Consider the following 16,849-nt stretch of genomic DNA (forward strand, 5'->3'; position numbering starts at 1 on the left):
TTTATTTGATTATGTTAGTATGTTATGTTTTGTTGTCTGTCTCCCCCTTCTAGACTGTGAACCCGCTGCTGGGTAGGGACCGTCTCTATATGTTGCCAACTTGTACTTCCCAAGCGCTTAGTACAGTGCTCTGCACACAGTAAGCGCTCAATAAATATGATTGAATGAATGAATGAATCAATCGATCAATCATTCAGTCAGTCGATCAGTGGTACTTTTTGAGTGCCTACTGTGGCGGAGTGTTGTATTGAGCGCTTAGGTTGATAGGTGTGTTATCCCTGTCCACAGGGAGCATACAGTCTACGGGAACGTGCTCCCCGTGGTTGCTTGGGAGGAAGGCGGTCCAAGCCCCGATTCCTAACTCTGAAAATATCACCGGCTCTAGCGCGGTCTCCCACACGCTTAGTACAGCGCCCTGCACATGATCAACAGTCAATAAATACCACCGATCGATTGATTAACTGATTGATTTCCAAGTCACGTGTTTCAGCCTGCAGTGGTGAACTACCCAAACTCCTCCCCCCCAACGCCACTTCAACTTCTGAGTGTTTCAAATACCGTATTTTACAGGTGAAAATTATAAATTGCTAAATTCTAAGCAGCTGTTATTATTGCTCTATGAGTGTGTCCTCCCCTTCTTGAATTTCAGTCCATCAATCAGTGGTGTCTATCATCATCAATCGTATTTATTGAGCGCTTACTGTGTGCAGAGCACTGTACCAAGCGCTTGGGAAGTACAAGTTGGCAACATATAGAGACAGAAGAAGAAGTTAGAGAAGTTAGGTTTCTAGACTGTGAGCCCACTATTGGGTAGGGACCGTCTCATGCTTACTGGGCAGAGTACTATAATAAGCGATTGGGAGAGTCCAGTACAACAGAATTAGCAAACACGGTCCCTGACCATAACGAGCTTTCAGCCTGATGGGTGGCTCATGCCTGAAATGATTTTCTGGTATTTAGTGATAGTATTTAAGTGCCCACTGTGTGCAAATCATTGTGCTAAACACCGGGAAAGGAGTCTCACAGTTTAAGAGTAAGTGGGAACAGGGAAGAGACACAGAAAGAAAGATGAAAAAAATATAAAAGATGAGGATGATGATAAACAGTGAAAAACCTAACTGCAGTAACAACAATAATAGTACACAAAATATGATGATGATGATGATAATTTATGAGTCTAGACTGACACATGGATAGTGGAGATAGTTATTCACAAATAGCTTAGCAAACACCCAGAATCACCAGTAAACTTAAGTAGAAGGAGTGCAATTTAATATAGTATTTATTCATCAGACTTTTCCCGTGTGCAGACCACTGCTCCGAGCACTTGGTGATGTGCAATAAAAGTAAAAGACACAGAAGCTAGTCCCCAAGAAGTTTATAGTCTAATGAGCACCGTTGTTTGAACTTGAGTTTATTTTCCCACGTTCCTCCTGATTATGCTTGCCAAAGGATTCGTTAAGGGGAATTATCTAACTTGTGAATTCATTCCCTGCTCTGAACTGTCTATTTAGTTTTAGACTTAAAATTTTTTTTTCAAATATAAGATCTAGATTTTCCACTATAAATATAAGTTAACAAAGGGTCAAGGGCCCCTAGTCTATTTTTTTTTTTTTTACAAATCCCTTGTGTAAAAAGGGATATGGCATATTCCGTGGACTTTGGCCATCCTTGCAAACTAGAATATCGTTCATCTCAGTTGCTAATGGAATCCATGAGTCGTTGGATTCTCTCAATAAAGCACGTTTATTGCTTTCCTTTGGCGTATTCCATGGACTTTGGTCATCCCTGCAAACTAGAATATCGTTCATCTCTGTTGCTAATGGAATCCATCAGTCGTTGGCATTTATTGAGTGCTTACTGTGTTCAGAGCATTGTACTAAGCACTTGGGAGAGGAAAACACAACATTATAAAAGACACATTCCCTGCCCACAACGAGCTTATAGTGATGAGAATGAGCTTACAGCCTAGGAATGGATTTTTCACACAAGAAAGCTCCCACAAATGCCTGGAGACCAGGTATGGGTCCAACAGTTTTCGTAAGTGAAAATTCATTGATTAATTAATTAAATTAATTTGTAATGAGACCAGGTATGGGTCCAACAGTTTTCATATGTAAATGAAAATTCATTGATTAATTAATTAAATTAATTTGTAATGAGACCAGGTATGGGTCCAACAGTTTTCATATGTAAATGAAAATTCATTGATTAATTAATTAAATTAATTTGTAATGAGACCAGGTATGGGTCCAACAGTTTTCATATGTAAATGAAAATTCATTGATTAATTAATTAAATTAATTTGTAATGAGACCAGGTACAGGTCCAACAGTTTTCGTATGTAAATGAAAATTCATTGATTAATTAATTAAATTAATTTGTAATGAGACCAGGTACGGGTCCAACAGTTTTCGTATGTAAATGAAAATTCATTGATTAATTAATTAAATTTGTAATGAGACCAGGTATGGGTCCAACAGTTTTCACATGTAAATGAAAATTCATTGATTAATTAATTAAATTAATTTGTAATGAGACCAGGTACGGGTCCAACAGTTTTCGTATGTAAATGAAAATTCATTGATTAATTAATTAAATTAATTTGTAATGAGACCGGGTACGGGTCCCACAGTTTTCGTCTGTAAATGAAAATTCATTGATTAATTAATTAAATTAATTTGTAATGAGACCAGGTACGGGTCCAACAGTGTTGGTATGTAAATGAAAATTCATTGATTAATCAATTAAATTAATTTGTAATGAGAAGATTTCACTAACCAAAGAGTAGACAAAACAAAGAAAAAAACCCTATTCGGTCCTGAATTTTAGGGTAATTCCACATTCCCTCAGTTATCCCGCTCAGTTGAGTTTATGGTAATGGTCGGAGAAAGTTTCTCACAGAAATCCTACTGACCTATTCTTTAGCCTCACTGTTGTAAACATGCTCTTATTCTCCCCAGCCGTATAACTTATCGCGGGATCAAATCTGCTTGTATGGAATTATTAAATCAGCCCGTCCCTGTTTCAAATATTCCGGGACTTGGCGGGAACCTAACTGGAATATTCCCAAGCCTAATGCTGGGAGTGCTGATTTAACCTCTTGTTGGGAACGTGGGCCCTTGAATATGCAGCCCAGATGCCAACTGTCAGCTGTGTGACTTTGGGCAAGTCACTTCACTTCTCTGGGCCTCTCCCCCTCGTCCCCCTCTCCATCCCCCCCAGCTTACCTCCTTCCCTTCCCCACAGCACCTGTATATATGTTTGTACAGATTTATTACTCTATTTATTTATTTTACTTGTACATATCCATTCTATTTATTTTCTTTTGTTAGTATGTTTGGTTTTGTTCTCTGTCTCCCCCTTTTAGACTGTGAGCCCACTGTTGGGTAGGGACTGTCTCTCTATGTTGCCAACTTGGACTTCCCAAGCGCTTAGTACAGTGCTCTGCACACAGTAAGCGCTCAATAAATACGATTGATTGATTGTGCCTCAGTTCCCTCATCTGTAAAATGGGGATTAAAACTGTAAGCCCCCCGGGGGACAACCTGATAATACTACTACTAATAATAATAATTGGCATTTGTTAAGCGCTTACTATGTGCAAAGCACTGTTCTAAGCACTGGGGAGGATACAGGGTGATCAGGTTGTCCCACGTGGGGCTCACAGTCTTAATCCCCATTTTACAGATGAGGTAACTGAGGCCCAGAGAAGTTAAGTGACTTGCCCAAGATCACACAGCAGACATGTGGCAGAGAGGGATTCGAACCCATGACCTCTGACTCCAAAGCCCGGGCTCTTTCCACTGAGCCACGCTGCTTCTCACCTGATCACCTTGTCACCTCCCCAGCGCTTAGAACAGTGCTTTGCACATAGTAAGCGCTTAATAAATACCATTATTATTATTATTATGATGATGTTTAATTGGGTCAAATATTGGTGTAAGACTTGGCGGTGTTCAAATGGTGGGCCTGCGAGACTTGCTGCCCCCTTCGGGAGAAGCGAGGAACTACCACCAACCACCCTGACATCATCATCATCATCATCATCATCATCATGGTCTTTGCTCAGCGCTTACTATGTGCCAGGCACTGTACTAAGCACTGGGGCGGGTCCGAGCAAATCGAATTGCACCCGGTCCCCATCCCACCTGGGGCTCACAGTCTCAATCCCCGTTTTACAGAGGAGGGAACTGAGGCACAGAGAATCAATCAATCAATCAATCGTATTTATTGAGCGCTTACTGTGTGTGCTCAATACTGTGTGCACTGTACTAAGCGCCTGGGAAGTACAAGGTGGCAACATATAGAGACAGTCCCTACCCAACAGTGGGATCACAGTCTAAAAGGGGAGTGAAGTGACTTGCCCGAGGTCACACAGCAGACAAGTGGCAGGGCGGGATTAGGACCCATGACCTTCTGACATTGCTCCCTCTTTTATATATATATATATATATATATATATATATATATATATATATATATATATATATATTCATTCATTCATTCAATCGTATTTATTGAGCGCTTACTGTGTGCAGAGCACTGTACTAAGTGCTTGGGAAGTACAAGTTGGCAACATATAGAGACAGTCCCTACCCCACAGTGGGCTCACCCTCTGAAAGGGGAGTGAAGTGACTTGCCCGAGGTCACACAGCAGACAAGTGGCAGGGCCGGGATTAGGACCCATGACCTTCTGACATCGCTCCCTCTTTTATATATATATATATAAATTATAAATTTATAAATTATATATATATATAAATTATAAATTTATAAAATATCAAATTTTATTTAAATTTATTTATTTAAAATTTATTTTATTTAAAAATTTATTTTATTTATTTATTTATCTCATTCGTTTTATTTATTTATTTATTTATTTTGTTTATTTTATTTATTTATTTATTTAGATTTATATTTAATATATAATATATTTGATGTAATATATATAATATATAATGTATTGAATATATAAATTATAAATTATATATATGTGTATATTCATTCATTCATTCAATCGTATTTATTGAGCGCTTGCTGTGTGCAGAGCACTGTACTAAGCGCTTGGGAAGTACAATTTGGCAACATATAGAGACGGTCCCTACCCAACAGCGGGCTCCCAGTCTATCTCTTTAGATTGATAGATAAGTCCATGTCTATCTAACTGTAAATGTACGGTGAACCCGTTGTCGGGTAGGGACCGTCTCTATATGTTGCCGACTTGTACTTCCCAAGCGCTTAGTACAGTGCTCTGCACACAGTAAGCACTCAATAAATACGATTGAATGAATGAATGAAGTGCTTACTATGTTTTTTAAGCACTGTTTAAAGCATAGGGCTAGATACCTATTAATAATAATAATAATAATAATAATAATAATAATAATGGGATTTATTAATCGTTTACTATGTGCAAAGCACTGTACTAAGCGCTGGGGAGGTTGCAAGGTGATCAGGTTGTCCCATGGGGGGGCTCACAGTCTTAATCCCCATTTTACAGATGAGGGAACTGAGGCCCAGAGGAGTGAAGTGACTTGCCCATAGTCACACAGATGACAATCGGTGGAGCCGGGATTTGAAACCTTGACCTCTGACTCCAAAGCCCGAGCTCTTTCCACTGCGCCACGCTGCTTCTCTTAATCAGGTCGGATACAGTCCCTGCCCCACATGGGGCTCACAGTCTAATCGGGGGCGAACAGGTAACCAATCCCCATTTTGCAGATGAGGAAACTGAGGCCACAGAAGTGAAGCGACTTGTCCCAGATCATATAGCAGGCAAGTGGCGATGCTGGGATTGAAACCCACGTCCTCTGGCTCCTGAGCCCACGCTTTATCCACTAGGCCACACTGCTTCCCTCCAACACCTCCCCCTCTTGCAGGTAAAACTGAGGTCAATTTATCTCGCTCCATTGAGAGAGGTCAGGGACAACTTCCCGTCTGCGGAACACCTTTTTTGCTGCGGCATGGCGTGGAGCCGACAAGTGGAAGTCCGCCTGGATGAATTCTCCCCCTGGATCTACTAAGGATGCAGCCAGCGGGAGGCACTTGGAATACTAAGTAGGAATGCGAAGGGTGGGCCCTGGTAGAGTTTGGGAGTCAGAAGGACCTGGGTTTTAATCCCTGCTCCGCTACCTGCCTGCTCTGTATGACCTTGGCCAAGTCACTTCAATTCTCTGGGCCTCAGTTCCCTCATCTGCCAAATGGGGATGAAGACTGTGAGCCCCATGTGGGACGGGGACTGTGTCTTACCCGATTTGCTTGTATCCACCCCAGTTCCTAGAACAGTGTCTAGCACATAATAAGCGCTTAACAAATACCACAATCCTTATTAGTAGTAGTAGTAGTACTAATAAATAATCGTGTTTGTTAAGTACTTATTACGTACCTGTATATATGTATATATGTTTGTACATATTTTTTACTCTATTTATTTATTTATTTTATTTGTACATGTCTATTCTATTTATTTTATTTTGTTAGTATGTTTCGTTTTGTTCTCTGTCTCCCCCTTTTAGACTGTGAGCCCACTGTCGGGTAGGGACTGTCTCTGTTGCCAATTTGTACTTCCCAAGTGCTTAGTACAGTGCTGCACATAGTAAGCGCTCAATAAATACGATTGATGATGATGATGATGATACCAAGCACTGTGAGAAGCGCTGAGGCGGATATAAGATCATCAGGTCGGACGCAGTCCCTGTACCACAGGGGCTTTACAGTCTAAAGGGAAGGTGAACAGATACTTAACCCCGTTTTAAAGATGAGGAAACCGAGGTACGGAGAAGTTAAGTAGCTTGCCCAAGGCCACACAGCGGACCGAATTAGGACCGAAACTTTCATACGCGTAAGCACTATGCACCTTGTAGCATCGAGGCATCAATTCCGTCCTCCTAATCTCTCTCCCCTGCTAGATTATAAACTCCTTGAGGGCAGGGATCACGTCTATTAATCCTCCCGTATTGTGTCATGGACTAATACAGTGCTCTGCACACAGTAAGCGCTCAATAAATAGGATTGAAAGAGTGCTGTTCCAAGGTGGATCCTATTGGTGGATTGGCGTGATTTTGTTTGAAGAGCCTCCTTTCCCCCACAGCCTCCTGACTCTCCCCCACCAAGGCAGACCTTGTAGACGACAAGCTCTGAGAGCAGACGCTCACTACAGGCCCTGTCCCACCGACTGCAGAAGACACCTCACAGCTAAGGGTGACCTCCTACCGGGATACTTCCACTCCTGGAAGACCGCACGGAGGTTGGAAAATCCGGATTCCCTTTTTGGCGTAAGGCAGACGGAACAAAGCAACCCCGTTTCCCAGTTTCAGGGTTGGGAACGTGGCGCAGTGGAAAATGAGCAAACCGTCTTCCACTTCGGACGGTATTAGGTTTCCCAACAAACGTCTCCTACTGGGATATCCAGAACTGCTGCTGAGGATTAGGCACCAGGCAAACATGCGTAGTTCCATGAAACATAAAAACTCAAGTGCAGTACGCTCACATAGTAAAAGACCAGGGACCATTAAAATCGAAATATTCCATTGATGTCAATAATCAGGGCCTTTTATCTATGCATCACGTGAGTACCGTAACTTTTTTTTTTCCATTTTCCGTTTCTCCTCTTAAATGAAGGCCATATGTTTTCCGATGACTATTTTCTGTTGAGGTTCTTCTGGCCGTATTCAAGCATCCCGTTTCAGGCCGTCCGTTGGCTATTTTTAAAGTTGCCTTGTTTTATTTGAGTTCGACAAAACGTGGAGATTCGACCCAAAGCCAAAGCCCTGAGCTGGTCTCTGAAGTGACTGCAGGTCATGCTTGACGTATGCTATTTGACTCTAAACCCCCTTCTAAACTGTAAGCTTGTTATGGGCAGGGAACGTGCCCACCGATTTTCTTGTATCGGACCCTCCCCAGTGCTCAATGCAGTGCTCTTCACATAGTAAGTGCTAAATAAATCCGATTGATTCATTCATTCATTCATTCATTCTGAGGGGCCACAATCATGGACTGCAGAAGGAAAAAACTGGAGAGAAAACTTCAATTGCGTATCTTTTATAAAGTTATCTGATCCATTCTTAACTTCAGAAGGAGTTCCTGGGGTTTTAATTTTCCTTAACTGGAGTCAGTCTGACTCAAACCTTTGAATACCTAACGCCACTGCTTAGCACAGTGCTTGGCACAGAGTCGACACTTAAAAATACCCCAATTATAATTAGTAGTATTAGCATTCGCAGTAGTAGCGGCTGTAGTACTAGTAAATGTCTCATTCGATTTGACTTGGTTTAACTCTTCCTCGCCACATGAGCGCTCAACATTTCACTCCCAGCTTCTCGGTTTGGCTCTGGGAATTTTCCTAATTCTTTCCCAACTCGGCCTTCTCTCGGTCCCTAATCGCCTTGCCGACGGAAAAGGCTAAGCGCTAGAGAATAGCTTGACGCCCATTTTTACCGTTTCTTTTGCAGGACACATCTGAATTGAGTGGTCTCGAGGGGCCTGCTGGAAAACGTGCTCTCTCTGTAAACCGAAACCCGCGGTCCTTCCGGAGAAAACAGTTGCCGCTTCGTGATCAGCTGAGACTGGGGTGATCCGACCAGAGCGGGAAGACCATCCGTGCCACCTGGGGGAACGGCCTCTCGGTAAGTTTTCCCGATTTCCTTGCTCACGTTCCCCTGCTTCCCTTTCCCTGCCGCGGGAAGCCGCGTGGCCCAGTGGATAGAGCACTTTCCCAGGAGACAGAAGGAGCTGGGTTCTAATCCCGGTTCTGCCACTGTCTGATATTATCACATCCCCCCACTGTCATCAGTAGTCACTGTCATCTCCAGAGTGCGCTGAGTTGAACCATTTCATTTGGTTCTCCAGACGTGCTGATCCACCAGTGGTAGTACTGTTTGAACACTCACGGCATGTACGGCTCTAGACTAGGTGTCTGCGAGAGTACGTTAGGAGCCAAAGGTCCAGACTCTTGGCTTCCAGGAATTTTCTGTTGTCCTCGGGGAACACCCTCTAACATTATGGGTCGTCGGCCCTTCTGTCTGTAGCAAGCCACTGGCCGTAGCCAGGCCAGATTTCTCCAAGAATTAGCTCAGGGGTTAATCAAGCCTGAGCCCTCCGACTCCTCACTCAATGGGTGGATTAAAAGGTTTTTGTTGTATTCCCCAGGCTAAGCTTTTGGTCTCTCTTTTGGATGTGGTGAACTGTGTTTGAAAAGGGGATACGTAATGCTGGTACTGTGCACGTGAAAAGCCTCCGTCACTCACGGCTCCCCAAGCTTCCCAAACAAATACGAACATCTCCATTTCGCAAGGCTGAGTGATTCTCTCAGAGTCAAGAAGTCGGGGGCAGAGTGGAATCTTTTAATATACCCAGATGCGTAACCCCAGTACACTGCATTCCTAAATACACTCCACTGTGATCGTTTTTTCATTCATTTATTCATTCAGTCGTATTTATTGAGTGCTTACTGTGTGCAGAGCACTGTACCAAGCGGCTGGAAAATACAATTCAGCAACAGAGACAATCCTTGCCCCCAGTGGGATTGTAGTCTAGAAGGGGGGAGACAAGCATCAAAAGGAAGCTTGTAACATTATTATTATTATATTATTATCATGACACCCCACAAAGTTACAGCAAACCATCTCTCTATGGATGGCCCCCCGTCGACCTCACCAGAGCCAACCTCCCATCTGCCATATAAGCTCGTGTTTTCCCCCTGCTCCTGGCTCCTTTTTGTTTTTAAATGGTATTATTTAGGTGCTCACTGTGTGCTAGAAATAGTTGATGTGGAGGTGGATGGGCAACCACTGGAGGTTCTCAAGGAGCGAAGAGAGATGAACCGAACGGGTTTTTAGAAAAATGATCTGGGCAGCGGAGCGAGGTGGGGACTGAAGTGGGGAGAGAATGGAGGCAGATGCAGTCGTCAAGGCAGGACAGGATAAGTGTTCTCGGTTCAGTATAGTGACAGTTCGGATGGAGGGGAAAGGGCAGTGAGGTGGGAGGAGGTGGGAGGCAGAGGAAGAGCCTGTGAAAGGTTAGGAAATGTCCAGCTTCCACGAAAATGGTGTTGAAATCGATCCGACTCCCTGTAGCAAGTTACGGCCAAGAAACTGACAGTCGGTTTCAAGGAGAGAGTCCGGGTTCCTCAGGAACTTGTACTAGTTAGGCACGGTCTCTGTAGGGTTTGACAAAAAAGAGAAAAACCAACCCCTCAGACCGCAGGAATGAACGAGGACCGTATAATTGAGTTGGAAAGGCTACCAGACCTGTTAGCAACTGGTACTTGAGACAGCTTAACTGACCCAAAAAGAAAAAAAAAAGATGCAGAAATGACTCTGCCAAATTTGTTGGGTTTTTTTTTTCAAAGGTTTCTAAGAAACCAGATGAATTACAGTCCAGCTAAGAGTAATGGGGTGAAGTCCGGTTGGGGGTACTTTATAATGGACTGAATCCAGAGCAGTGTGGCCTAGTGGAAAGAGCGCAGACACCTGGGTTCTAATCCCGGCTCCACTAATTGCCCGCCGGACAAGTCGCTTCCCCTCTCCGTGCCTCAGTTTCCTAATCTGTAAAACAGGGATTAGATACCTGTTCTCTCCATTCTCTCAGCCCATGTGGGAAAGGGACAATGGACGACATGTTTTTACCCTGTATTTATCAGAGTGCTAGGCACAAAGCAGACACTTTAACAAGTACCGCAAGTCTCATGATTATACAGGTCTATGTTAATCACTTATTGTGTGCCAAGCATTTTGCTAAGCACTGGGTTAAATACAGCAGCTTGGTATATTGGATAGAGCACGGGCCTAGGAATCAGAAGGTCGTGGGCTCTAATCCCAACTCTGCAACTTGTCTGCTGTGTGTGACCTTGGGTAAGTCACTTCACTTCCCTGTGCCTCAGTTACCTCATCTGTAAAATGGGGAATGAGACTGCGAGCCCCCTGTAGGACAGGGACTGTGTCCTATACGATTCGCTCGTATCCACCCAGCGCTTAGTACAATCAATCAATCGTATTTATTGAGCGCTTAGTGTGTGCAGAGCACTGGACTGAGCGCTTGGGAAGGACAAGTTGGCAACATATAGAGACGGTCCCTACCCAACAGTGGGCTCACAGTCATCATCATCATCATCATCAATCGTATTTATTGAGCGCTTACTGTGTGCAGAGCACTGGACTAAGCGCTTGGGAAGGACAAGTTGGCAACATATAGAGACGGTCCCTACCCAACAGTGGGCTCACAGTCTAGTACAGTCCCCGGCATGTAGTAAGTGCTTAACAAGTACCACAATTGTTATTGTTATTATTATTATGGTTATATTTGTGAAGCACTTACTATGTGCCTCCAGACTGAGAGCTCGTTGTGGGCAGGGAATGTGTCTGTTATTGTATTGTGCTCCTCTCCCAAGCGCTCAGTGCAATGCTTCGCACGTAGTAAGCGCTCAATAAATACCATTGAACGTGCCCACCTCACCGAGTGTACAGTGGCTGCCGTGCAAACCGCAGGCTGAAATCTGCCACAGAAACTGAGAAAATCGCTGTGAATTTAATTATGCGGGCTTAATTAAAAGCAGTGCCACAGGTCATTTCCCATACAGTGGAGAAGGCTAATTTCAAGCTGTGCTAGATTCTGGACTTGCACAATTCTCATTGGCGTAGTGTTGGCTTCATAAAAGGTCTGAAATTATGTAGGAGGCTAATCAAAATAATAACCGTTGTATTTGGGAAGTGCTTACTATGGGCCAAACACTGCACTAAGTGCTGGGGCAGATTGGACACAGACCTCGTTCCGTGGGAGGGGGAAAATGTCCACTGTCAATAGCCCCTTCCTTCCCTCTCCTTTAGCGTGGTTTAGTGATGATGACGAAGCAGCGTGGCTCAGCGGAAAGAGCCCGGGCTTTGGAGTCAGAGGTCCTGGGTTCAAATCCCGGCTCCGCCCCTTGTCCGCTGTGTGACTTTGGGCAAGTCACTTCACTTCTCTGGGCCTCAGTTCCCTCATCTGTAAAATGGGGATTGACTGTGAGCCCCATGTGGGACAACCTGATCACCTTGTATCCCCCCCAGCACTTAGAACAGTGCTTTGCACATAGTAAGCGCTTAACAAGTACCATCATTATTATTATTATTATTATTATGACATTTATTAAGCGCTTACTATGTGCCAAGCACTGTTCTAAGCGCCGGGGAGGTTACAAGGTGATCAGGTTGCCCCACACGGGGCTCACAGCCTTCATCCCCATTTTACAGCTGAGGGAACTGAGGCCCAGAGAACAGACAGAGCCCAGGCCTGGGAGTCAGAGGACCTGAGTTCTAATCCCGGCTCCGCCACTTGCCAGCTGTGTGACCTTAGGCAAGTCACTTGACTTCTCTGGGTCTCAGTTTCTGCCTCTGTAAAATGGGAATTCAGTGTCCGTTCTCCCTCCCCTTTACGGTGTGAACCTCATGCGGGACATGGGCCGTGGCCAACCTAATTAACTTATATCTAATCCCAGAGTTTAAAACAGTGCTTGACACATAGCAAGCACTTAAATATAATAATAATAATAAATAATAGCCAGGGGAAGAGAGGTGTTCTTGTCCAGAGAGGGATTCCTGCTACAGACCATAGCCCGTGTGGTATAAAGGGCTGTCGCTCTATTCATACAATCGTATTTACTGAGCGCTTACTGTGTGCAGAGCACTGTACTAAGCGCTTGGGAAGTAAAAGTCGGCACCATATAGAGACGGTCCCCACCTAACAACGGGCTCACATCATCATCATCATCATCAATTGTATTTATTGAGCGCTTACTATGTGCAGAGCACTGTACTAAGCGCTTGGGAAGTACAAATTGGCAACACATAGAGACAGTCCCTACCCAACAGTGGGCTCACAGTCTAAAAGGGGAAGACAGAGAACAAAACCAAACATACTAACAAAATAAAATAAATAGAATAGATATGTACAAGTAAAATAAATAAATAGAGTAATAAATATGTACAAACATATATACATATATACAGGTGCTGTGGGGAAGAGAAGGAGGTAAGAAGGGGGGATGGAGGGGGGACGAGGGGGAGAGGAAGGAAGGGGCTCAGTCTGGGAAAAATGTGGAACGCTTCACGAATTTGCGCTCACAGTCTACGCTGTAGCTCTCCCCTCTAGACCGTAAGCTCACTGCAGGTAGGGAGCGTGTCTACCCGTTCTCTTGTATTCTCCTCGCCCAAGCGCTTAGTACAGTGCTCCGCACACAGTAAGTGCTCAGTAGATAACACCGAGTGATTGACTGCTTGGAAGACGTCGTTTGAGTGGGAGCAGACAGAGCTGGTGTTAGGGGGTGGGAAAGCAGCCCACTCTTCTAGACTGTGAGCCCACTGTTGGGTAGGGGCCGTCTCTATATGTTGCCAACCTGTACTTCCCAAGCGCTTAGTACAGTGCTCTGCACACAGTAAGCGCTCAATAAATACGACTGATTGGCTACCCTTCCTGCCCCACCCACTTTGAGGGAGCAGAAATGACCGCGGTATTTGGTAAGTGGTTAGTATGCGTCCGCCGCTATACTGAGTGCTAGGGGAAGAGAAGATCATCCAGTCGGACACAGTCCCCGGCCCACAGTGGGTTCCCAGTCTAAGGAGAAGGGAGAACAGGGATTTAATCCCCATTTGACTGACTTCCAGGGGCGACTTTGACATTTGACAGCCTGGCCCTTTCATTTTATCATCAATCGTATTTATTGAGCGCTTACTATGTGCAGAGCACTGTACTAAGCGCTTGGGAAGTACAAATTGGCAACATATATTTTAGACTGTGAGCCCACTGTTGGGTAGGGACCGTCTCTATCTGTTGCCAACTTGTACTTCCCAAGCGCTTAGTACAGTGCTCTGCACACAGTAAGCGCTCAGTAAATACAATTGATGATGATGATTGATGATGAGTGGAAGCAACACCATAGAGGCTTTTCCAAGCCGTTCAAAACCTACGCGGTTGATTCGTTTGCAGAGGAAGCTCAATCGGGGCGAAGGGTTGGTCGGGCCCAGAAGACCGGATCAAACTTCAAATTGACTTTGGGCAATTAGGAAAAAAAAGGTCAGCGCTTAGAACAGTGCTTTGCACATAGTAAGCGCTTTATAAGTGCCATCATTTATTATCATTATGTCAGGTCCCTCGGTGGTCGAAAGCGCCCAAATACAAGATGAGAGGATTTGAGATCATTAGTGACAAATCAATCAGCCGGTGGTATTTCTTGAACTCTTACCGTGGGCAGGTCACTCTAGTAGACACCTGATTAGCCATGAATCTGGAACATAATCTTCTAGCTAGAGAGATGTGAGAGACTCCGAAAGGCTTAAAGAGGGTCATGTTTTATAGGAATCATAACAAAACACGCCCATTGCTCTCCACCCCAGCGAACCTCTTCCTAGAACACCTTGTCCAGTTCCGAGCTTCAGGGAGAAGCAGCGTGGCTCAGTGGAAAGAGCCCGGGCTTGGGAGTCAGAGGTCATGGGTTCGAATCCCGGCTCCGCCACATGTCTGCTGTGTGACCTTGGGCAAGTCACTTCTCGGAGTCTCAGTTACCGCATCTGTAAAATGGGGGTGATGACTGTGAGCCCCACGCGGGACAACCTGATCGCCTTGTGTCCCCCCAGCGCTTAGAACGGTGCTTTGCACATAGTAAGCGCCTAACAAATGCCATTATTATTATATTATTATGACGAACGAAAGATTTGGAGGGAGTTCAACCACCAAGTGGCTGGAAGCATGGGAGAGTGATCCCTATGAGGAAAAGTCAGAGGAGAATTTGGATAATAATAATAATAATATCATCATCATCATCATCATCAATTGAGCGCTTACTATGTGCAGAGCACTGTACTAAGCGCTTGGGAAGTACAAATTGGCAACATATAGAGACAGTCCCTACCCAACAGTGGGCTCACAGTCTAAAAGGGGGAGACAGAGAACAAAACCAAACATACTAACAAAATAAAATAATACTAATGGTGGTATTTGTTAAAGGCTTACTGTGTGCTGATTGATCCGTCAAGGGCATTCACAGAGCGCTGTGTGCCGAGCACTGTACTAAGCTCTTGGGAGAGTACAGTATAATAGAGTTGGTGGATACGTTCCCTGCTCACCAGGAGACTGCGGTCTAACACTGTACTAAGCGCCGGGGTAGATTTAAGATAATCAGAGCGGACGCAGTCCCTGCCCCACGTGGGGCTCACAGTCTAAGGAGCCGGAATAGGTACTGAAATCCTAGGGAGAACACGATGAAATAAAAACCTCCAAATATACGAAGGCCTGCTATACTGATACTTTGCTTCCAAGCACTAGCTTCGGCTCTTTCCTTCCCCTCAACTCATTTCTGCAATCCCTGCGTCTTTATTTCCCCGTGCATTTATGCTGCCTGTGGGTTGGTCTGCCATACTGTACTCTGCACCCTGGGAGAGCTTGAAGAATTCATTGTCTGTCTCCCCCTTCTAGACTGTGAGCCCGTTGCCGGGTAGGGACCGTCTCTATATGTTGCCGACTTGTACTTCCCAAGCGCTTAGCACAGCGCTCTGCACACAGGAAGCGCTCAATAAATACGCTTGAATGAGCGAATGAAAGCTGCCAAGAGTGCGGGACTCGGGAGACAAGGACCTAGCTCTGCAAGTATCTCCTCACTTGCCAAAACCCTCCGATGGTTGCTCATTCCTGTCCGCATCAAGGAGAAACTCCCGCTCCATCGGTAAGCTCCTTGTGGGTAGGGCACATGTCTACCAACTCTGTTAATAATAATAATAATGATAATGGTATTTATTAAGCGCTTACTATGTGCAAAGCAGTGTTCTAAGCGCTGTTACAGTGCACGCTCCCAAATGCCGAGTGCAGTATCTCAACGGATACGATCGGCTGATAGACAGGCATTGGAATTAAGGCCCAAATCATGTCTCTCACGGCTATTTATCCACCCTCTTCTCCCACTACACCCCAGCTTGCGATTTCCGTCCTAATCGTGCCTGTCTCTCAAGCTCTTTCCTTTCTGACCCCCTTCGTTCATACCCTTCCTGCTGCCCGGAGTTCCCTCCTCATTCACATCAGCCAGACCACAGCTCTCTCCCACCTCGAAAATCCTTCTGAAGGCCCACCACCTCCAGGAGGCCTTCCCCGATTAATCTCTCCCCGCCCTTGGTTTAATTCAATCAATTCCCCCAACTCAGTCAGTCAGCCGGATTTATTGAGCGCTTCCCGTGTGCAGAACACAGTACTCAGCGCTTGGGAGAGTACAATGCAACAATAAACTGACATATTTCCTGCCCACACCCCAATCCGCTGAACCGACCACGCAGTAATGTGCAGCTAAAAGCAGTGTGGCCTAGCGGAGAGACCGTCAGAAATATTCTTAGGTGCACATTGCCTCTTAGTGGATACACGATAGACTGTAAAAGGCCAAATTTGAAGACAAGCCTTTGGAAGATAAAAAAACACAAGAACAAGAGAATCGACATCAGTTTCGTTTCGGAGCACCCAAGGGAAACCATTAGCACTGCACCGGAAATTAACCTCAACTTAAATTCAGTGAAACCTTAGGGGGAATCACTTAAATCTTGTGTGCCTCAGTTCCCTCATCTGCAGAACGGGGATTCCGTCCCTGTTCTCCCTCCTACTGTGAGCCCCATGTGGGATGGTGATGGTATGTTAAGCGCTTACTATGTGCCAAGCACTGTTCTAAGCGCTGGGGCGGACACAAGGTAATCACATAGGGCTCACAGTCTTCATCCCCGTTTTACAGATTGAGGGAGCTGAGGCACAGAGAAGTGAAGTGACTTGCCCAAAGTCACACAGCTGACAAGTGGCAGCTTTTAGACTGTGAGCCCACTGTTGGGTAGGGACTGTCTCTATATGT

The sequence above is a fragment of the Tachyglossus aculeatus genome, chromosome 20 (assembly GCF_015852505.1).
Source record: "Tachyglossus aculeatus isolate mTacAcu1 chromosome 20, mTacAcu1.pri, whole genome shotgun sequence".
Classification (NCBI taxonomy): Eukaryota; Metazoa; Chordata; class Mammalia; order Monotremata; family Tachyglossidae; genus Tachyglossus; species Tachyglossus aculeatus.